The 21,947-nt window shown below is 43.4% G+C and overlaps 1 long non-coding RNA gene across 1 annotated transcript; it reads right to left on the bottom strand.

The window, feature by feature from the left end:
• Positions 1–343: 343 nt before the first annotated feature.
• Positions 344–12,398, bottom strand: LOC119293994. Its single transcript, XR_005143286.1, has 3 exons — positions 12,254–12,398; positions 991–1,064; positions 344–697 (listed from the first exon to the last, which is right to left on the bottom strand). It is a non-coding gene; the product is annotated as an uncharacterized LOC119293994 (long non-coding RNA).
• Positions 12,399–21,947: the final 9,549 nt, after the last annotated feature.

Raw genomic sequence — 21,947 nt, forward strand, 5'->3', positions numbered from 1 at the left:
CTGGTTACACTACTAGGAAAAACACTACCAGTAGCGTTGGTTTTTTGCATACCAGTAGCATGGGTTCCCGCGCTACTGCTACGACGCTACAGCTAACTTTTAGCAGTAGCGCGTTTTTTACCCCACGCTACAACTAAAAAAGTTAGTAGTAGCGCAGTATCACCATGCTACACTATTCCAGACCTACGCTACTACTATCTAATTGCTCGTAGCGCCCCATTTACACCTACGCTACTACTAGCCAAGTACTACTAGCACCACATTCTTCACCCATGCTACAGCTAACTAACTAGAAACTAAAAAAAAGTCAGATGCAGTATTCATGGATGGTAATCAAGACATGTCCAGTGCAAATAAACTAAGTTCACAGAACCATCTTAGCACTTGCAGCATTCATGGATACAACATTGAACATCTCAACTCGAGATCTCGAGATCCCATTTAACATCAGATGCAAACAACTAGACCACTTCTCTAGAAGTATCTACCAAGGCTCGGAGTTCAAACGTCAGTGGATCCAAGCACCCCTCCCGCCGAACGGTGGCATCGAGGTCCTCTACGTCAGCGACCTCCGGCATTGCAATGACTTGGACGATCATCTGTGTGGCGCGGTTGCCGGGCTTCACGATGAAGTTTGCCTCCGAGTGGTTGAATAGCACGACGCCCACCAGGCCGCAGTAGTCCACGTTGATCACCCCTGCGCCCATGTCAAAAAGTAAACTTGTTAGTTAGCGTCCGCATCCAAATCAAGTAGGGTATTTTCTTTCTTTTTAGCACATGCACATGAATCAATAGTAATGCATAGTAACAAGAAAAATAACCATGAATCCTATAGAAAATGATCATTCTTTTGGGCCAGGTTGATAGTTTCAAGGCACGGGAAAGGATAATATTGGTAAAAGTCTTCGTTACCAAGAACAATGGACCGAGATTTCTCAAATGACATTTGTTTCACCAACAATAATTAACGACGAGGCATGTAAGATTTACCTGAGCAGCATCAGCATACCCTCTGATCCTTGCAAGAACTTAAAGGCCAGTGTTCTTAGCTTTCTCCCCTTTGACTAGCACAAGTCCAGCAGCACCATCGATGTACATTGAATAATAAAAATGGTAATAGAGTTACACTCAAAGTAAACATTGCTTTGCATAATTTATATTAACCATGGAGATTTACTACCCAACTGTTGGAAATATACCCTAGAGGCAATAATAAAATGGTTATTATTGTATTTCCTTGTTCATGATAATTGTTTATTGTTCATGCTATAATTGTATTGACCGGAAACCGCAATACATGTGTGAATACATAGACCACAACATGTCCCTAGTGAGCCTCTAGTTGACTAGCTCGTTGATCAACATATGGTCATGGTTTCCTGACCATGGACATTGGATGTCATTGATAACGGGATCACCTCATTAGGAGAATGATGTGATGGACAAGACCCAATCCTAAGCATAGCACAAGATCGTGTAGTTCGTTTGCTAGAGCTTTTCCAATGTCAAGTATCATTTCCTTAGACCATGAGATCGTGTAACTCCCGGATACCGTAGGAGTGCTTTGGGTGTACCAAACGTCACAACGTAACTGGGTGACTATAAAGGTATACTACAGGTATCCCCAAAAGTATCTGTTGGGTTGACACGGATCGAGACTGGGATTTGTCACTCCGTATGACGGAGAGGTATCTCTGGGCCCACTCGGTAATGCATCATCATAATGAGCTCAATGTGACTAAGTAGTTAGTCACAGGATCATGCATTACGGAACAAGTAAAGTGACTTGCCGGTAACAAGATTGAACGAGGTATTGGGATACCGACGATCGAATCTCGGGCAAGTAACATACCGATTAACAAAGGGACTTGCATACGGGATTGCTTGAATCCTTGACATCGTGGTTCATCCGATGAGATCATCGTGGAACATGTGGGAGCCAACATGGGTATCCAAATCCCGCTGTTGGTTATTGACCGGAGAACGTCTCGGTCATGTCTGCATGGTTCCCGAACCCGTAGGGTCTACACACTTAAGGTTCGGTGACGCTAGAGTTGTTATGGGAAATAGTATGTGGTTACCGAAGGTTGTTCGGAGTCTCGGACGAGATCCCGGACATGACGAGGAGCTTCGGAATGGTCCGGAGGTGAAGATGGGTATATTGGACGAAGGGTATTGGAGTCCGGAATTGTTCCGGGGGTACCAGGTGATGACCAGCATGTCCGAAAGGGGTTTCGGAGGCCTCGGCAAGCGCTGGGGGGCCTTATGGGCCAAGGGGAGGGGGCACATCAGCCCACTAAGGGGCTGAGCGCCCCTCCCACCCGATCTCACGTAACCTGGAGAGGTGGGGGCGCCACCCCTAGGGCAGCCACCGCTCCCGGCTTTGGGGGCAAGTTTCCTAGGGGTGGGGGCGCCCAAACCCATCTAGGGTTTCCCCTGTGGCCGCCGCCCCTCCCCTAGGGAAACCCTAGGGTGCCTCCCCCTCTTCCCTTCCCCCTATATATAGTGAGGAGGTGGGAGGGCAGCCGTGACCTCTTCCCTGGCGCAGCCCCTCCCTCCTCCAACTCTTTCTCCTCCTCCGTAGTGCTTGGCGAAGCCCTGCAGGAATACCACGAGCTCCACCACCACCATGTCGTCGTGCTGTCAGAGTTCTCCCTGAACTTCTCCTCTCCCCTTTCTGGATCAAGAAGGAGGAGACGTCCCCGGGATGCACGTGTGTTGAACACAGAGGCACCGTTGTTCGGTGCTTAGATCGGATTCGGCCGCGATCTGAATCACTTCGTGAACGACTCCACCGACCGTGTTCTAGTAACGCTTCCGCTTAGCGATCTTCAAAGGTATGAAGATGCTCATCCTCTACCTCTCTTGTTGCTAGAATCTCCATAGATTGATCTTGGTGATGCGTAGAAAATTTCGATTTTCTGCTACGTTCCCCAACAGTGGCATCATGAGCTAGGTCTATTGCGTAGATTCTATGCACGAGTAGAACACAAGTTGTTGTGGGCGCTGATTTTGTTCAATATGCTTAACGTTACTAGTCCTATCTTGTTTCTACGGTATTGTGGGATGAAGCAGCCCGGACCGACCTTACACGTACACTTACGTGAGACAGGTTCCACCGATTGACATGCACTTGTTGCATAAGGTGGCTAGCGGGTGCCAGTCTCTCCCACTTTAGTCGGATCGGATTCGATGAAAAGGGTCCTTATGAAGGGTAAATAGCAATTGGCATATCACATTGTGGTTTTGGCGTAGGTAAGAAACGTTCTTGCTAGAAACCTATAGCAGCCACGTAAAAACTTGCAACAACAATTAGAGGACGTCTAACTTGTTTTTGCAGCATATGCCGTGTGATGTGATATGGCCAAGAATGATGTGATAAATGAAATATATATGATGTATGAGATTGATCATATTCTTGTAATAGGAATCACGACTTGCATGTCGATGAGTATGACAGCCGGCAGGAGCCATAGGGGTTGTCTTTAATTTATTGTATGACCTGCGTGTCATTGAACAACGCCATGTAATTACTTTACTTTATTGCTAACCGTTAGCCATAGTAGTAGAAGTAATAGTTGGCGAGACAACTTCATGGAGACACGATGATGAAGATCATGGTGTCATGCCCGTGACGAAGGTGATCATGCCACGCTTCAAAGATGGAGATCAAAGGCGCAAGATGATAATGGCCATATCATGTCACTTTATGATTTGCATGTGATGTTTATCGTGTTTACATCTTATTTGCTTAGAACGACGGTAGCATAAATAAGATGATCCCTCACTAAAATTTCAAGAAAGTGTTCCCCCTAACTGTGCACCGTTGCGAAAGTTCGTTGTTTCGAAGCACCACGTGATGATCGGGTGTGATAGATTCTAACGTTCACATACAACGGGTGTAAGCCAGATTTACACATGGGAAACACTTAGGTTGACTTGACGAGCCTAGCATGTACAGACATGGCCTCGGAACACAAGATACCGAAAGGTCGAACATGAGTCATATAGTAGATACGATCAACATGAAGATGTTCACCGATGATGACTAGTCCGTCTCACGTGATGATCGGACATGGCCTAGTTGACTCGGATCATGTATCACTTAGATGACTAGAGGGATGTCCATCTGACTGGGAGTTCATTCAATTAGATGAACTTAATTATCATGAACATAGTCAAAAGGTCTTTGCAAATTATGTCGTAACTTGCGCTTTAGTTCTACTGTTTTAGATATGTTCCTAGAGAAAATATAGTTGAAAGTTGATAGTAGAAATTATGCGGACTAGGTCTGTAAACTGAGGATTGTCCTCATTGCTGCGTAGAAGGCTTATGTCCTTAATGCACCGCTCGGTGTGCTGAACCTCGAACGTCGTCTGTGGATGTTGCGAACATCTGACATACACGTTTTGATGACTACATGATAGTTCAGTAATGTTAAATGGTTTAGAATTGTGGCGCTAAAGACGTTTTTAAAACGTCGCAGAACATATGAGATGTTCCAAGGGCTGAAATTGGGATTTCAGGCTAGTGCCCACGTCAAGAGGTATGAGACCTCCGATGAGTTTCTTAGCCTACAAACTAAGGGAGAAAAGCTCAATCGTTTAGCATGTGCTCAGATTGTCTGAGTACTACAATCACTTGAATCGAGTGGGAGTTAGTCTTCCGGATGAGATAGTGATGTTTCTCCAAAGTCACTGCCACCAAGCTACTAGAGCTTCATGATGAACTATAACATATCAGGGATAGATATGATGATCCTTGAGCTATTCGCAATGTTTGACACGCGAAAGTAGAAATCAAGAAGGAGCATCAATTGTTGATGGTTAGTGAAACCACTAGTTTCAAGAAGGGCAAGGGCAAGAAGGGATACTTCATGAAATGACAAATCAGTTGCTGCTCTAGTGAAGAAACCCAAGGTTGAACCCAAACCCGAGACTAAGTGCTTCTGTAATGAGGGGAACGGTCACTTAAGTAGAACTACCCTAGATACTTGGTAGATGAGAAGGCTGGCAAGGTCGACAGAAGTATATTGGATATACATTATATTAATGTGTACTTTACTAGTACTCCTAGTAGCACCATGGTAATAGATACCGGTTTTGTTGCTAAGTGTTAGTAACTCGAAATAAAAGGCTACGGAATAAACGAAGACTAGCTAAAGGCGAGGTGACGATATGTGTTAGAAGTATTTCCAAGGTTGATGTGATCAAACATCGCACGCTCCCTCTACCATCGGGATCGGTGTTAAACCTAAATAATTGTTATTTGGTGTTTGCGTTGAGCATAGACATGATTGGATTATGTCTATCGCAATATAGTTATTCATTTAAGGAGAATAATGGTTACTCTATTTATTTGAATAATACCTTCAATGGTCTTGCACCTAAAAAGAATGGTTTATTGAATCTCGATCATAGTGATACACATGTTCATGCCAAAAGATATAAGATAGTAATGATAGTACCACCTACTTGTGGCACTGCCATTTGAGTCATATTGGTATAAAACGCATGAAGAAGATCCATATTGATGGATCTTTGGACTTACTCGTTTTCTGAAAAGTTTGAGACATGCGAACCATGTCTATTGGTATGTACGCATGAAGAAACTCCATGCAGATGGATCGTTTGGACTCACTTGATTTTGAATCACTTGAGACATGCAAATCATACCACAAGGGCAAGATGACTGAAAAGCCTCGTTTTCAATAAGATGGAACAAGAAAGCAACTTGTTGGAAGTAATACATTTGATGTGTGAAGTCCAATTAATGCTGAGGCACGTAGTTGATATCGTTATGTTCTTACTTCATAGATGACTTGAAGTAGATACTGAGTATATTTACTTGATGAAACACAAGTCTGAATTATTGAAAGGTTCAAGTAATTTCAGAGTGAAGTTGAAGATCGTCGTGACAATAGGATAAAATGTCTATGATATGATCATAGAGATGAATATCCGAGTTGCGAGTTTGGTACACAATTAAGACATTGTGGAAATTGTTTCACAACAAATACCGCCTGGAACACCATAGTGTGATGGTGTGTCCGAACATCATAGCTGCACCCTATTGGATATGGTGCATACCATGATGTCTCTTATCGAATTACCACTATCGTTTATGGGTTAGGCATTAGAGACAACCGCATTCACTTCAAATAGGGCACCACGTAATTCCGGTTAGATGACAGCGTATGAACTATGGTTTAGAGAAACCTAAGCTGTCGTTTCTTGAAAGTTTGGGGCTGCGACGCTTATGTGAAAAAAGTTTCATCCTGATAAGCTCGAACACAAAGCGGATAAATACATCTTCATAGGACACCCAAAACAGTTGGGTATACCTCCTAATTCAGACCCGGAAGCAAAAGTGATTGTTTCTAGAAGTGGGTCCTTTCTCGAGGAAAAGTTTCTCTCAAAATAATTGAGTGGGAGGATGGTGGAGACTTGATGAGGTTATTGAACCATCACTTCAACCAGTGTGTAGCAGGGCACATGAAGTTGTTCCTGTGGCACCTACACCAATTGAAGTGGAAGCTGATGATAATGATCATGAAACTTCGGATCAAGTCACTACCGAACCTCGTAGGTCGACAAGGACGCGTACTGCTTCGGAGTGGTACGGTAATCCTGTCTTGGAGGTCATGTTGCTAGACAACAATGAACATACGAGCTATGGATAAGCCATGGTGGGCCCGGATTCCAACGAATGGCTCGAGGCCATAAAATCCGAGAGAGGATCCATGTATGAAGACAAAGTGTAGACTTCGGCAGAACTATTTAATGGTCATAAGGCTGTTGGGTACAAATGGATTTTAAAAGGAAGGCGGACAATGATGGTAAGTGTCACCATTAAGAAAGCTCGACTTGTCGTTAAGATGTTTTCCGACAAGTTCAGGGAGTTGACTGCGATGAGACTTTCTCACTCGTAGCGATGCTAAAGAGTATGTTGGAATTATATTAGCAGTTACTACATGATTTATGAAATCTTGCAGATAGGATGTCAAAACATTGTTTCCTCGATGATATTCTTGAGGAAAGGTTTGTATGTGATACAACCAAATGGTTTTGTCAATCCTAAAAGATGCTAACAAGTATGCAAAGCTCCAGCAATCCTTGTAAGGACTGGAGTAAGCATCTCGGAGTTGGAATATACGCTTTGATGAGATAATCAAAGATTTTGGCTTTATACAAAGTTTATGAGAAACTTGTATTTCCAAATAAGTGAGTGGGAGCACTATAGAATTTCTGATGAGTATATGTTATTAACATATTGTTGATCAGAAATGATGTAGAATTTCTGGACATCATATAGCAATATTTGAAAAGTGTTTTTCAATGGAAAACCTGGATTAAGCTACTTGAACATTGAGCATCAAGATCTATAAGGATAGATCAAAAACGCTTAATAGCACTTTCAAATAAATACATACCGTGACAAGATTTTGAAGGAGTTCAAAATAGATCGGCAAAGAAGGAGTTCTTGGCTGTGTTATAAGGTGTGAATATTGAGTAAGACTCAAGACATGACCACGACAGAAGAGAGAGAAAGGACGAAGGTCGTCCCCTATGCTTCAGACGTAGGCTCTATAATATGCTATGCTGTGTACCGCACCTGAAGTGTGCCTTGCCATGAGTCAGTCAAGGGGTACAAGAGTGATCCGGGAATATATCACAGGACAGCGGTCAAACTTATCCTTAGTAACTAGTGGACTAAGGAATTTTCTCGATTATGGAGGTGGTAAAAGAGTTCGTCGTAAAGGGTTACACCGATGCAAACTTTGACACTAATCCGGATTATTCTGAGTAGTAAACCGGATTCGTATAGTAGAACAGTTATTTGGGATAGCTCCAAATAAAGCGTGGTAGCTACATCTAGGAGATGACATAGAGATTTGCAAAGCACACATGGATCTGAAAGGTTCAGATCCGTTGATTAATAACCTCTCTCACAAGCGAGAGATGATCAAACCCCATGGGTGTTGATTCATTACAATCACATAGTGATGTGAACTAGATTATTGACTCTAGTGCAAGTGGGAGACTGTTGGAAATATGCCCTAGAGGCAATAATAAAATGGTTATTATTGTATTTCCTTGTTCATGATAATTGTCTATTGTTCATGCTATAATTGTATTGACCAAAAATCGCAATACATGTGTGAATACATAGACCACAACATGTCCCTAGTGAGCGTCTAGTTGACTAGCTCGTTGATCAACAGATGGTCATGGTTTCCTGACCATGGACATTGGATGTCATTGATAACGGGATCACATCATTAGGAGAATGATGTGATGGACAAGACCCAATCCTAAGCATATCACAAGATCGTGTAGTTCGTTTGCTAAAGCTTTTCTAATGTCAAGTATCATTTCCTTAGACCATGAGATTGTGTAACTCCCTGATACCGTAGGAGTGCTTTGGGTGTACAAACGTCACAACGTAACTGGCTGACTATAAAGGTGCACTACAGGTATCTCCGAAAGTGTTTGTTGGGTTGACACGAATCAAGACTGGGATTTGTCACTCCGTATGACGGAGAGGTATCTCTGGGCCCACTCGGTAATGCATCATCATAATGAGCTCAATGTGACTAAGTAGTTAGTCACGGGATCATGCATTAGGGAACGAGTAAAGTGACTTGACGGTAACGAGATTGAAGGAGGTATTGGGATACCGACGATCGAATCTCGGGCAAGTAACATACCGATTGGCAAAGGGAATTGCATACGTGATTGCTTGAATCCTTGGCATCGTGGTTCATCCGATGAGATCATCGTGGAACATGTGGGAACCAACATAGGTGTCCAGATCCCGCTGTTGGTTATTGACCGGAGAACGTCTCAGTCATGTCTGCATGGTTCCCGAACCCGTAGGGTCTACACACTTAAGGTTCAGTGACGCTAGAGTTGTTATGGGAAATAGTATGTGGTTACCGAAGGTTGTTCGGAGTCCCGGATGAGATCCCGAACATGACGAGGATTTCCAGAATGGTCTGGAGGTGAAGATCGATATATTGGACGAAGGGTATTGGAGTCCGGAATTGTTCCGGGGGTACCAGGTGATGACCAGCATGTCCGAAAGGGGTTTCGGAGGCCCCAGCAAGCGTTGGGGGGCCTTATGGGCCAAGGGGAGGGGGCACATCAGCCCACTAAGGATTTGTTCGGTTAATCCTCTCCCCAAGAGGATTGGAGGGGATTGGCAGGGATTGGTTCATATTTTGACTTAGAAGAGGTTTAAATCCCCCTCAAACCCCTTCAATCCACTCGGATTCACACGCAACCGAACAAGGCCTAAGGGGGTGAGCGCCCCTCCCACCCCATATCACGTAACCTGGAGAGGTGGGGGCGCCACCCCTAGGGCAGCCACCCCTCCCGGCTTGGGGAGCAAGTTTCCTAGGGGTGGGGGCGCCCAAACCCATCTAGGGTTTCCCCTGTGGCCGCCGCCCCTCCCCTAGGGAAACCCTAGGGCGCCTCCCCCTCTTCCCTTCCCCCTATATATAGTGAGGAGGTGGGAGGGCAGCCGTGACCTCTTCCCTGGCGCAGCCCGTCCCTCCTCCAACTCTTTCTCCTCCTCCATAGTGCTTGGCGAAGCCCTGCAGGAATACCACGAGCTCCACCACCACCATGCCGTCGTGCTGTCGGAGTTCTCCCTGAACTTCTCCTCTCCCCTTACTGGATAAAGAAGGAGGAGACGTCCCCGGGCTGCACGTGTGTTGAACGCGGAGGAACCGTTGTTCGGTGCTTAGATCAGATTCGGCCGTGATCTGAATCGCTTCGTGAACGACTCCACCGAGCGCGTTCTAGTAATGCTTCCGCTTAGCGATCTTCAAAGGTATGAAGATGCTCATCCTCTCCCTCTCTTGTTGCTAGAATCTCCATAGATTGATCTTGGTGATGCGTAGAAAATTTCGAATTTCTGCTATGTTCCCCAGCACCAACAACAATGATTTACTCTAAGCAAGAAACAACAAAATTGAATTCAAAAGGCCTACACTATGAATTCAGAAGTTTGCTCCAAATTCGACGCACAAAAATTCAGAGTGCCGACGATTGTAAGAAGATAATATGGTATGGAGGTTTATTCAGGTAACTCGACCGCAGTTATAGAGACAGTGACATTAGTGGCATGATTTGATTGATTATATTACAATAGCAGTAGGGAGAAGAGAACCGAACACAGGGGTGTAGGCTGGCTCCTTATTCCCTGGTGACTATACATGAAAGTTTTTCTGACAGAATTATTTGTATTTTGGTGTGCCTAGAGTTACTTGAATTATGTGCAAGCAAGCATGCCAAGCTGTGTAGACCAACCATGAACAGGCAGTAAGGCAGCGCAGAAGAACAAAGGCACCAAGTTGCTAAAGTAGAATGGAACAAAATTTCACCACTCTTGGACAAACTAATTAACCGACATATTTTTGACCTTTAAAGGGTACCAACCTAAGCCAAATATGTGGAGTTGGATGCTTTGTGACGAATGACGCACAAATTTGTTCCCTCGATATGTCAAGCACTATCATGCCTAGGTGTGACTCACCGAATGCTGCTACAGTTGGTTTACGATAGCATAAAAAAGATGATCATTTGTTCATTCACAAGATTTGGGATACCAGGGGCCGTATAGTTGATTAATGATAGTATAATAAATAATAAATAAGTAATTAGGAGGTCATGATTGACAGGGAGATTTCAGCTGGGATCGCGATCTGGAGGATGCAAGGGATGACAGGGAGATTTCAGCTAAGATCCATGAGCTTACTGACAATGTATAATGTACTTCTGCAATTTAACATCAGTTTTAAGCTGAAGAAAATTACTTCAGGTTTCACGATGGTCTGAAATATTGCGGCTAGTGTGGTCATACAGTGAACTTATATATGTAGATTAAGCCTTTGATTCATATATCTAGCTATGCATAATCTTAGATTTTGGTTCCTGAACAATCTTGTGATGTTATGTACCCGACCTTGAAATCAAACATTATTTATTTCCTTTGCCACATTCTTGCCAAGTTGTTGCTTTTTAGATCAGCTACATGCGTAGTGTTTTTGTGCTAAACTATATATAACAAGCAAAGAATAGGATGTGGTCTGAAAAATCACATATGGAAGAGACTAGTCGACCTGTAGTCCTGTACTAGCCCTATGAAAATTAATCCCATTCAAGTTTGTCCCTTCTGTACCAAGCCATTGAGCCAAGATATATTTTTCTATCAAGCTTATCAGGTTTGATCATAGGAAAAATATTCTGGTAGTATGTTATCCTCTAATTGGTATTTTCTGGTACTACATATATGAATTTTTTTGTCCTATGTCGTGCTTAACTGCAAACTCCACTACTCCCTCCGTTCCTAAATATTTGTCTTTCTAGACATTTTAAATGACGACTACATACGGATGTATGTAGACATATTTTAGAGTGTAGATTCACTCATTTTGCTCCGTATGTAGTCACTTGTTAAAATGCCTAGAAAGACAAGTATTTAGGAACGGAGGGAGTAGATATTATGCTATTTTAGTATATCATTGACTGCATAATTACCAACATCAATTCACTTGGGAATTCAGGTGTGCTACAGAAGCTGGTTGTTTCTCCGACAGAAAGAAGAATGAAAGTACTAGTGATGGGAACTGTTTGCAAATTGTAGAGGCCCTAGTGGAGAACTGGAGTCCACCAGATCAAGGAGTGGTCAAAATAAACACTGACGCTGCCTTTTTTAGCTGAGACTGGGGATAGTGCAGCAGGTGTGGTCACACGAGATTACAGAGGGCGAGTGTTGGTGTCAATATGCAAAAAGCTACCTCTGTCTCATAGCGTGGAAGAGGCTGAAGCACGAGCTTCCCTCATCGGCCTTCAGACAATGGCCAAGTACTTCACTGGAGAGGTGGCTCTTGAGATGGATAACAAAAATATCACAACAGAATTGTCCGCTCAAGCCCCAACTCGATCCCCATGCTATGGCCGAATTATGGACATTAAGAAGGCAATGACTGCTTTCGCTGTCTGCAGTGTTCGATGTGTGAAGAGGCAGAGCAATGTCTTGGCGCATGGTTTGGCTGCCCTGACCAGGATGACATGCGACCAAGAGATGATCTGAGATGTCCTCATAGCTTACGACCTCTGATGATATCTGAATGTAATGCGCTCTCTGAGTAGAAAGTTTCTACTCTGATCTAAAAAAAGAATATTTGGGCAGATGACGAGGGAGAGGGAGGGGGCAGATCTGGGGACAGTGGGAGCATGCATACCAGAACTTGAACTCCAGAAGCCTCCTGATGAAGTGCTTGAACTCACCGGATCCACGGTTGGGGAGGGCGTGCCCGTCGTCGGCAGCGGAGGGGTCGAGCTCGGGGTCGACCATAGGGGAGAGGAAGACGATGAGGAGGTAGATCCCGAGACGACGGCGGCGATGACGAGCGTGCCGGCGTGGGCCATGGCAGCGACAACGAGCGTGCCAGCATGGGCGGCGGCGAGGATATCGTGGGGGAGAGTAGCTCGACCGAGGGGTGGGGGTGAGATTGGTGAGAGAGTTTTCTTTAGGTTTCGTGAGAGAGAGTTTGATGGGGTGGGAGTGGACGGGGGTGGATGATGTGGCGGACACACTCAGTAGTAGCGTGGGTCTTTCACCTGCGCTTTATCTATTTATTAGTAGTAGCGTTTGTTTTATAACCTACGCTACTACTATGTTTTTTCTACTAGAGATAAATACTAATAGCGTGTGTTTTTTTGGCGAGCGCTACTAGTAATTAGTAGTAGCGTAGGTTAATAAAGCTCGCTACTAGTAAGCGTCTATCTATAAGCTATTTCCTAGTAGTGTTATATCATATACAACACTTCTTTAAGAAATATCCATTTAAGGAATGCAGTTTTGACATCCATTTGCCAGATTTCATAAAATGTGGCAATTGCTAACATGATTCGGACAGACTTAAGCATCGTTACGAGTGAGAAAATCTCATCGTATTCAACACCTTGAACTTGTCGAAAACCTTTCGCAACAAGTCGAGCTTTGTAGATAGTAACACTACTATCAGTGTCCGTCTTCCTCTTGAAGATCCATTTATTTCACTTGGCTTGCTGATCATCGAGCAAGTCAACCAAAGTCCATACTTTGTTCTCATACATGGATCCTATCTCAGATTTTATAGCCTCAAGCCATTTCACGGAATCTGGGCTCATCATCGCTTCCTCATAGTTTGTAGGTTCATTATGGTCTAGTAACATGACTTCTAGAACAGGATTACCGTACCACTCTGGTGTGGATCTTACTCTGGAAGACCTACGAGGTTCGGTAGCAACTTGATCTGAAGTTTCATGATCATCGTCATTAACTTCCTCACTAATTGGTGTAGGAATCACTGGAACTGATTTATGTGATGAACTACTTTCCAATAAGGGAGAAGGTACAATTTCCTCATCAAGTTCTACTTTCCTCCCACTCACTTCTTTCGAGAGAAACTTCTTCTCTAGAAAGGATCCATTCTTAGCAATGAATATCTTGCCTTCGGATCTGTGATAGAAGGTGTACCCAACATTTTCCTTTGGGTATCCTATGAAGACGCACTTCTCCGATTTGGGTTCGAGCTTATCAGGTTGAAACTTTTCACATAAGCATCGTAGCCCCAAACTATTAAGAAACGACAACTTTGGTTTCTTGCCAAACCACAGTTCATAAGGCGTCGTCTCAACGGATTTCGATGGCGCCCTATTTAATGTGAATGCAACTGTCTCTAATGCATAACCCCAAAACGATAGTGGTAAACCGATAAGAGACATCATAGATCGCACAATATCCAATAAAGTGCGGTTACGATGTTCGGACACACCATAACACTGTGGTGTTCCAGGTGGTGTGAACTATGAAACTATTCCATATTGTTTTATATGAAGGCCAAACTCGTAACTCAAATATTCTCCTCCACGATCAGATTGTAGAAACTTTATTTTCTTGTTACGATGATTCTCCACTTCACTTTGTAATTCTTTGAACTTTTCAAATGTTTTAGACTTGTGTTTCATTAAGTAGATATACTCATATATGCTCAAATCATCTTGTGAAGGTCAGAAAACAACGATACCCGCCACGAGCGTCAACACCCATTGGACCGCATACATCAGCATGTATTATTTCCAATAAGTCACTAGCTCGTTCCATTGTTCCGAAGAACGGGTTTTTAGTCATCTTGCCCAAAAGGCATGGTTCACAAACATCAAACTATTCATAATCAAGTGATTCCAAAAGTCCATCTTTATGGAGTTTCTTCATGCGCTTTATACCGATATGACCCAAACGGCAGTGCCACAAATAAGTTGCACTATCATTATCAACTTTGCATCTTTTGGCATCAATATTATGAATATGTGTATTACTACAATCAAGATTCAATAAACCATCAACATTGGGTGTATGACCATAGAAGGTTTTATTCATGTAAATAGAATAACAATTATTCTCTGTCTTTAAATGAATAACCATATTGCAATAAACATGATCTAATCATATTAATGCTCTACGCAAACACAGAACATTTATTTAGGTTCAACACTAATCTCGAAAATATAGGGAGTGTGCGATGATGATCATATCAATCTTGGAACCACTTCCGACACACATCGTCACTACACCCTCAATTAGTCTCTGTTTATTCTGTAACTCCTCTTTCGAGTTACTAATATTAGCAACCAAACAAGTATCAAATACTCAGGGGCTACTATAAACACTAGTAAGGTACACATCAATAACTTGTATATCAAATATACCATTGTTCACTTTGCCATCCTTCTTATCCACCAAATATTCAGGGCATTTCCGCTTCCAGTGACTATTTCCTTTGCAGTAGAAGCACTTAGTTTCAGGCTTTGGTCCAGCTGTGGGCTTCTTCACGGGAGTGACAACTTGATTGCCATTCTACTTGAAGTTCCCTTCCTTTTCCTTTGCCCTTTTCTTGAAACAACTGATCTTGTTTAATCTTCAATACTTGATGCTTTTTCTTGATTTTTACCATCGTTGATTTCAGCATCACGAAGAGCTCAGGAATCGTTTTCGTCATCCCTTGCATACTATAGTTCATCACGAAGTTCCAGTAACTTGGTGATGGTGACTAGAGAACTCTGTCAATCACTATCTTATCTGTAAGATTAACTCCCACTTGATTCAAGCGATTGTAGTACTCAGACAATCTAAGCACTTTCTCACTAGTTGAGCAATTCTCCTCCATCTTTTAGGCGAAGTATTTGTCAGAGGTCTCATACATCTTGACACGGGCATGAGTCTGAAATACCAATTTCATCTCTTGAAACATCTCATATGTTCCGTGACATTTCAAAAACGTTTTTGAAGTCCCAGTTCTAAGCCGTAAAGCATGGTGCACAAAACTATCAAGTAGTCATCATATTGAGCTAGCCAAACGTTCATAACGTCTGCATCTGCTCTCACCTAGTGGTGCATCAAGGACATAATTCTTCTGTGCAGCAATGAGGATACACCTCAGATCACGGACCTAGTCCGCATCTTTGCTACTAACATCTTTCAACTTAGTTTTTCTCCAGGAACACATATAAAAAACATAGGGAAGCAACAACGCGAGCTATTGATCTACAACATTATTTGCCTAATACTATCAGGACTAAGTTCATGATAAATTAAAGTTCAATTAGTCATATTACTTAAGAACTCCCACTTAGATATACATCCCTCTAATCATCTAAGTGATCACGTGATCCAAATCAACTAAACCATGTCCGATCATCATGTGAGATGCAGTAGTTTTCAATGGTGAACATCACTATGTTGATCATATCTACTATATGATTCACGCTCGACCTTTCGGTCTTAGTGTTTCGAGGCCATATCTGCATATGCTAGGCTCGTCAAGTTTAACCTGAGTATTCTGCGTGTGCAAAACTGTCTTACACTAGTTGTATTTGAACGTAGAGCTTATCACACCCAATCATCACGTGGTGTCTCAGCACGAAGAACTTTCTCAATGGTGCATACTCAGGGAGAACACTTATACCTTGAAATTTAGTGAGAGATCATCTTATAATGCTACTGTCAATCAAAACAAAATAAGATGCATAAAGGATTAGCATCACATGCAATCAATATAAGTGATATGATATGGCCATCATCATCTTGTGCTTGTGATCTCCATCTCCGAAGCACCGCCATGATCACCATCGTCACCGGCGCGACACCTTGATCTCCATCGTAGCATCGTTGTCGTCTCGCCAACAATTGCTTCTACGACTATCACTACCGCTTAGTGATAAAGTAAAGCAATTACAGGGCGATTACATTGCATACAATAAAGCGACAACCATATGGGTCCCGCCAGTTGCCGATAACTCGGTTACAAAACATGATCATCTCATACAACAATTTATATCTCATCACGTCTTGACCATATCACATCAAAACATGCCCTGCAAAAACAAGTTAGACATCCTCTACTTTGGTGTTGCAAGTTTTACGTGCCTGCTACGGGCTGAGCAAGAACCGTTCTTACCTACGCATCAAAACCACAACAATATTTCGTCAAGTTAGTGCTGTTTTAACCTTTAACAAGGACCGGGCGTAGCCACACTCAATTCAACTATAGTTGGAGAAACTGACACCCGCCAGCCACCTATGTGCGAAGCACGTCGGTAGAACCAGTCTCGCGTAAGCGTATGCATAATGTCGGTCCGGGCCGCTTCATCCAACAATACCGCCGAATCAAAGTATGACAATCTGGTAAGCAGTATGACTTGTATCGCCCACAACTCACTTGTGTTCTACTCGTGCATATAACATCCACGCATAAACCTGACTCGGATGCCACTGTTGGGGAACGTATTAATTTCAAAAAAATTCCTGCGCACACGCAAGATCATGGTGATGCATGGCAATGAGAGGGAAGAGTGTCGTCCGCATACCCTCGTAGATCGTAAGCGGAAGCGTTAGCACAACGCGGTTGATATAGTTGTATGTCTTCACGATCCGACCAATTCAAGTATCGAACGTACGTCACCTCCGAGTTCAGCACACGTTCAGCTCGATGACGTCCCGCGAACTCCGATCCAGCAGAGCTTCACGGGAGAGTTTCGTTAGCATGACGGCGTGGTGACGGTGATGATATTTCTACCGACGCAGGGCTTCGCCTAAGCATTGCTACAATATGATCAAGGTGGAATATGGTGGAGGGGGGCACCGCACACGGCCGGAATAGATCAATAGATCAACTTGTGTGTCTATGGGGTGCCCCCTGCCCCCGTATATAAAGGAGCTAGGGGGAGGCGGCCGACCAAGGAGGAGGGCGCGCCAAGGGGGGAGTCCTACTCCCACTAGGAGTAGGAGTCCTCCTTTCCTAGTAGGAGTAGGAGAGAAGGAAGGGGAAGAGAGAAGGGAAGGAAGGAGGGGGCGCAGCCCCTCCCCCTAGTCCAATTCGGACTAGGCCTTGGGGGCGTGCGGCCTGCCCTAGGCAGCCCCTCTCTCTTTCTCGTATGGCCCAATAAGGCCCAATACTTCTCCCCGGCGAATTCCCGTAACTCTCCGGTACTCCGATAAATACCCGAATCACTCGGAGCCTTTCTGATGTCCGAATATAGTCGTCCAATATATGATCTTTATGTCTCGACCATTTCGAGACTCCTCGTCATGTCCCCGATCTCATCCGGGACTCTGAACTACCTTCGGTACATCAAAACACATAACTCATAATATAAATCGCCACAGAATGTTAAGCGTGCGGACCCTATGGGTTCGAGAATTATGTAGACATGACCGAGACACGTCTCCGGTCAATAACCAATAGCGTAACCTGGATGCTCATATTGGCTCCTACATATTCTACGAAGATCTTTATCGGTCAAACCGCATAACAACATACGTTGTTCCCTTTGTCATCGGTATGTTACTTGCCCGATATTCGATCGTCGGTATCTCAATACCTAGTTCAATCTCGTTACCGGCAAGTCTCTTTACTCACTACGTAATGCATCATCCCGCAACTAACTCATTAGTCACATTGCTTGCAAGGCTTATAGTGATGTGCGTTACCGAGAGGGCCCAGAGATACCTCTCCGACAATCGGAGTGACTAATCCTAATCTCGAAATACGCCAACTCAACAAGTACCTTCGGAGACACCTGTAGAGCACCTTTATAATCACCCAGTTACATTGTGACGCTTGGTAGCACACAAAGTGTTCCTCCGGTAAACGGGAGTTGCATAATCTCATAGTCATAGGAACATGTATAAGTCATGAAGAAAGCAATATCAACATACTAAACGATCAAGTGATAAGCTAACGGAATGGGTCAAGTCAATCACATCGTTCTCCTAATGATGTGATCCCGTTAATTAGATGACAACTCATGTCCATGGCTAGGAAACTTAACCATCTTTGATTCAACGAGCTAGTCAAGTAGAGGCATACTAGTGACACTCTGTTTGTCTATGTATTCACACATGTACTAAGTTTCCAGTTAATACAATTCTAGCATGAATAATACACATTTATCATGAAATAAGGAAATATATAATAACTTTATTATTGCCTCTAGGGCATATTTCCTTCAGGCCACCCCATAGACACACAAGTTGATCTTTAGCCGTGTGCGGTGCCCCCCTCCACAGTTTTCCATCTCGATCATATCATCGTAGTGCTTAGGCGAAGCCCTGCGCCGGTAACTTCATCATCACGGTCACCACACCGTCGTGTTGACAGAACTCTCCCTCGGCCTCAGCTGGATCTAGAGTTTGAGGGACGACACGGAGCTGAACGTGTGCAGATCGCGGAGGTGCCATGCGTTCGGTACTTGACCGGTTGGATCGTGAAGACGTTCGACTACATCAACCGCATTACATAACACTTCCACTTTCGGTCTATGACGGTACGTGGACACACTCTCCCCCTTGTTGCTATGCATCTCCTAGATAGATCTTGTGTGATCATAGAATTTTTTTTTAAATTACCGCGTTCCCCAACAGTGGCATCCGAGCCAGGTCTATGCGTAGATGTGATATGCACAAGTAGAACACAAGTGAGTTGTGGGTGATAATAGTCATACTGCTTACATCATGTCATACTTTGATTCCGCGGTATTGTTGGATGAAGCTGCCCGGACCGACATTACATGACATCATTCATGAGACTGGTTCTACCGATGTGCTTATGCACATAGGTGGCTGGCGGGTGTGTGTTTCTCCAACTTTAGTTGAATCGAGTGTGGCTACGCCCGGTCCTTGTTGAAGGTTAAAACATCACATTTGAAAAAAAATCGTTGTGGTTTTGATGCGTAGGTAAGAACGGTTCTTGCTAGAAGCCCGTAGCAGCCACGTAAAATTTTCAACAACATAGTAGAGGACGTCTAACTTGTTTTTGTAGGGCTTGCTGTGGTGTGATATGGTCAAGACATGATGTGATATAAACTGTTGTTTGAGATGATCATTTTTTGTAAACAAAGTTATCAGCAACTGGCAGGAGCCATATGGTTGTCGCTTTATTGTATGCAATGCAATCGCCATGTAATTGTTTTACTTTATCACTAAGCGGTAGCGATAGTCGTAGTAACAATAGTTGGCGAGATGACAACGATGCGACTATGGAGATCAAGGTGTCGCGCCGATGATGATGGAGATCATGACAATGCTTCGGTGATGGAGATCATGAGCACAAGATGATGATGGCCATATCATGTCACATATTTTGATTGCATGTGATGTTTATCTTTTGTGCATCTTATTTTCCTTAGTACGGCGATAGCATTATAAGATGATCCCTTACTAAATTTCAAGGTATAAGTGTTCTCCCTGAGTATGCACCATTGCTACAGTTCGTCGTGCCAACACACAACGTGATGATCGGGTGTGATAAGCTCTACGTTCACATACAACGGGTGCAAGCCAGTTTTGCAGACACATAATACTTGGGTTAAACTTGATGAGCCTAGCATATGCAGATATGGACTCGGAACAATGAGATCGAAAGGTCGAGCGTGAATCATATAGTAGATATGATCAACATAGCGATGTTCACCATTGAAAATTACTCCGTCTCATGTGATAATCGGACATGGTTTAGTTGATTTAGATCACATGATCATTTATATGACTAGAGGGGTGTCTACCTAAGTGGGAGTTCTTAAGTAATATGATTAATTGAACTTTAATTTATCATGAACTTAGTCCTGATAGTTATTTTGCATGTCTATGTTATTGTAGATCAATGGCCCGTGCTACCGTTCCTTTGAATTTTAACGTGTTCCTAGAGAAATCTTAGTTCAAAGATGATCGCAACAACTACACAGACTGGTGATACGTCCATTTTGTATCATGCTTTTATATCAATATTTATTGCATTATGGGATGTTATTACACATTATATATCAATACTTATGGCTATTCTCTCTCATTTTGTAGGGTTTACCATGAAGAGGGGGAATACCGGCAGCTGGAATTCTGGCTGAAAAGGGAGTAAACGTTGGAAACCTATTCTGCACTGCTCCAAAAGACCTGAGACTCCACAAAACTTATTTTTGGCATTAATAAGAATTATTGAGTCGAAGAAATACACCAGGGGCCCCACACCGAGTCCAAGAGGGTGGGTGGCGCGCCCACCCCTACTGGGCGTGCCCCCTGTCTCCTGGGCCCCCTGGTGGCCTCCCGGTGTCCTTCTTCTGCTATATGAAGGGTTTTATCCTGGAAAAAAAAATCATGGGCAAGCTTATGCGTTGAAACTCTGCCGCCACGAGGTGGAACCTTGGCGGAACCAATCCAGGGGTCTGGCAGAGCTGTTCTACCGGGGACACTTCCCTCCGGGAGGGGGAAATCATCACCAACATCATCACCAACGATCCTTTCATCGGGAGAGTGTCAATCTCCATCAACATCTTCACCAGCACCATCTCCTCTCAAACCCTAGTTCATCTCTTGTATCCAATCTTGTATCCAAAACCACAAATTGGTACCTGTGGGTTGCTAGTAGTGTTGATTACTCCTTGTAGTTGACACTTATTGGTTTACTTGGTGGAAGATCATATGTTCAGATCCTTAATTCATATTATTACACCTCTGATTATGAACATGAATATGCTTTGTGAGTAGTTACGTTTGTTCCTGAGGACATGGGTGAAGTCTTGCTATTAGTAGTCATGTGAATTTGGTATTCGTTTGATATTTTGATAAGATGTATGTTGTCTTTCCTCTAGTGGTGTCATGTGAACGTCGAATACATGACACTTCACCATTATTAGGGCCTAGAGGAAGGCATTGGGAAGTAATAAGTAGATGATGGGTTGCTAGAGTGACAGAAGCTTAAACCCTAATTTATGCGTTGCTTCGTTAGGGGCTGATTTGGATCCATATGTTTCATGCTATGGTTAGGTTTACCTTAATACTCTTGTTGTAGTTGCGGATGCTTGTAGTAGGGGTTAATCATAAGTGGGATGCTTGTCCAAGTAAGGGCAGTACCCAAGCACCGGTCCACCCACATATCAAATTATCAAAGTAACGAACACGAACCATATGAGTGTGATGAAACTAGCTTGACGATAATTCCCATGTGTCCTCGGGAGCGCTTTTCTCTTTATAAGACATTGTCCAGGCTTGTCCTTTGTTACAAAAAGGATTGGGCCACCTTGCTGCACCTCATTTACTTTTATTGTTTGTTACTCTTTACAATTTATCTTATCACAAAACTATCTATCACCTACAATTTCAGTGTTTGTAGAGAAAACCTTACTGAAAACCGCTTATCATTTTTCTTCTGCTCCTCGTTGGGTTCGACACTTACTTATCGAAAGGACTACGATAGATCCCCTACACTTGTGGGTCATCAAGACTCTTTTCTGGCGCCGTTGCCAGGGAGTGTAGCGCTTTTGGTGAGTGGAACTTGGTAAGGAAACATTTATTTAGTGTGCTGAAATTTTCTGTTACTTGTCACTATGGAAACTAATCCT

The sequence above is a fragment of the Triticum dicoccoides genome, chromosome 4B (genome assembly GCF_002162155.2).
Source record: "Triticum dicoccoides isolate Atlit2015 ecotype Zavitan chromosome 4B, WEW_v2.0, whole genome shotgun sequence".
NCBI classification, from domain to species: Eukaryota; Viridiplantae; Streptophyta; class Magnoliopsida; order Poales; family Poaceae; genus Triticum; species Triticum dicoccoides.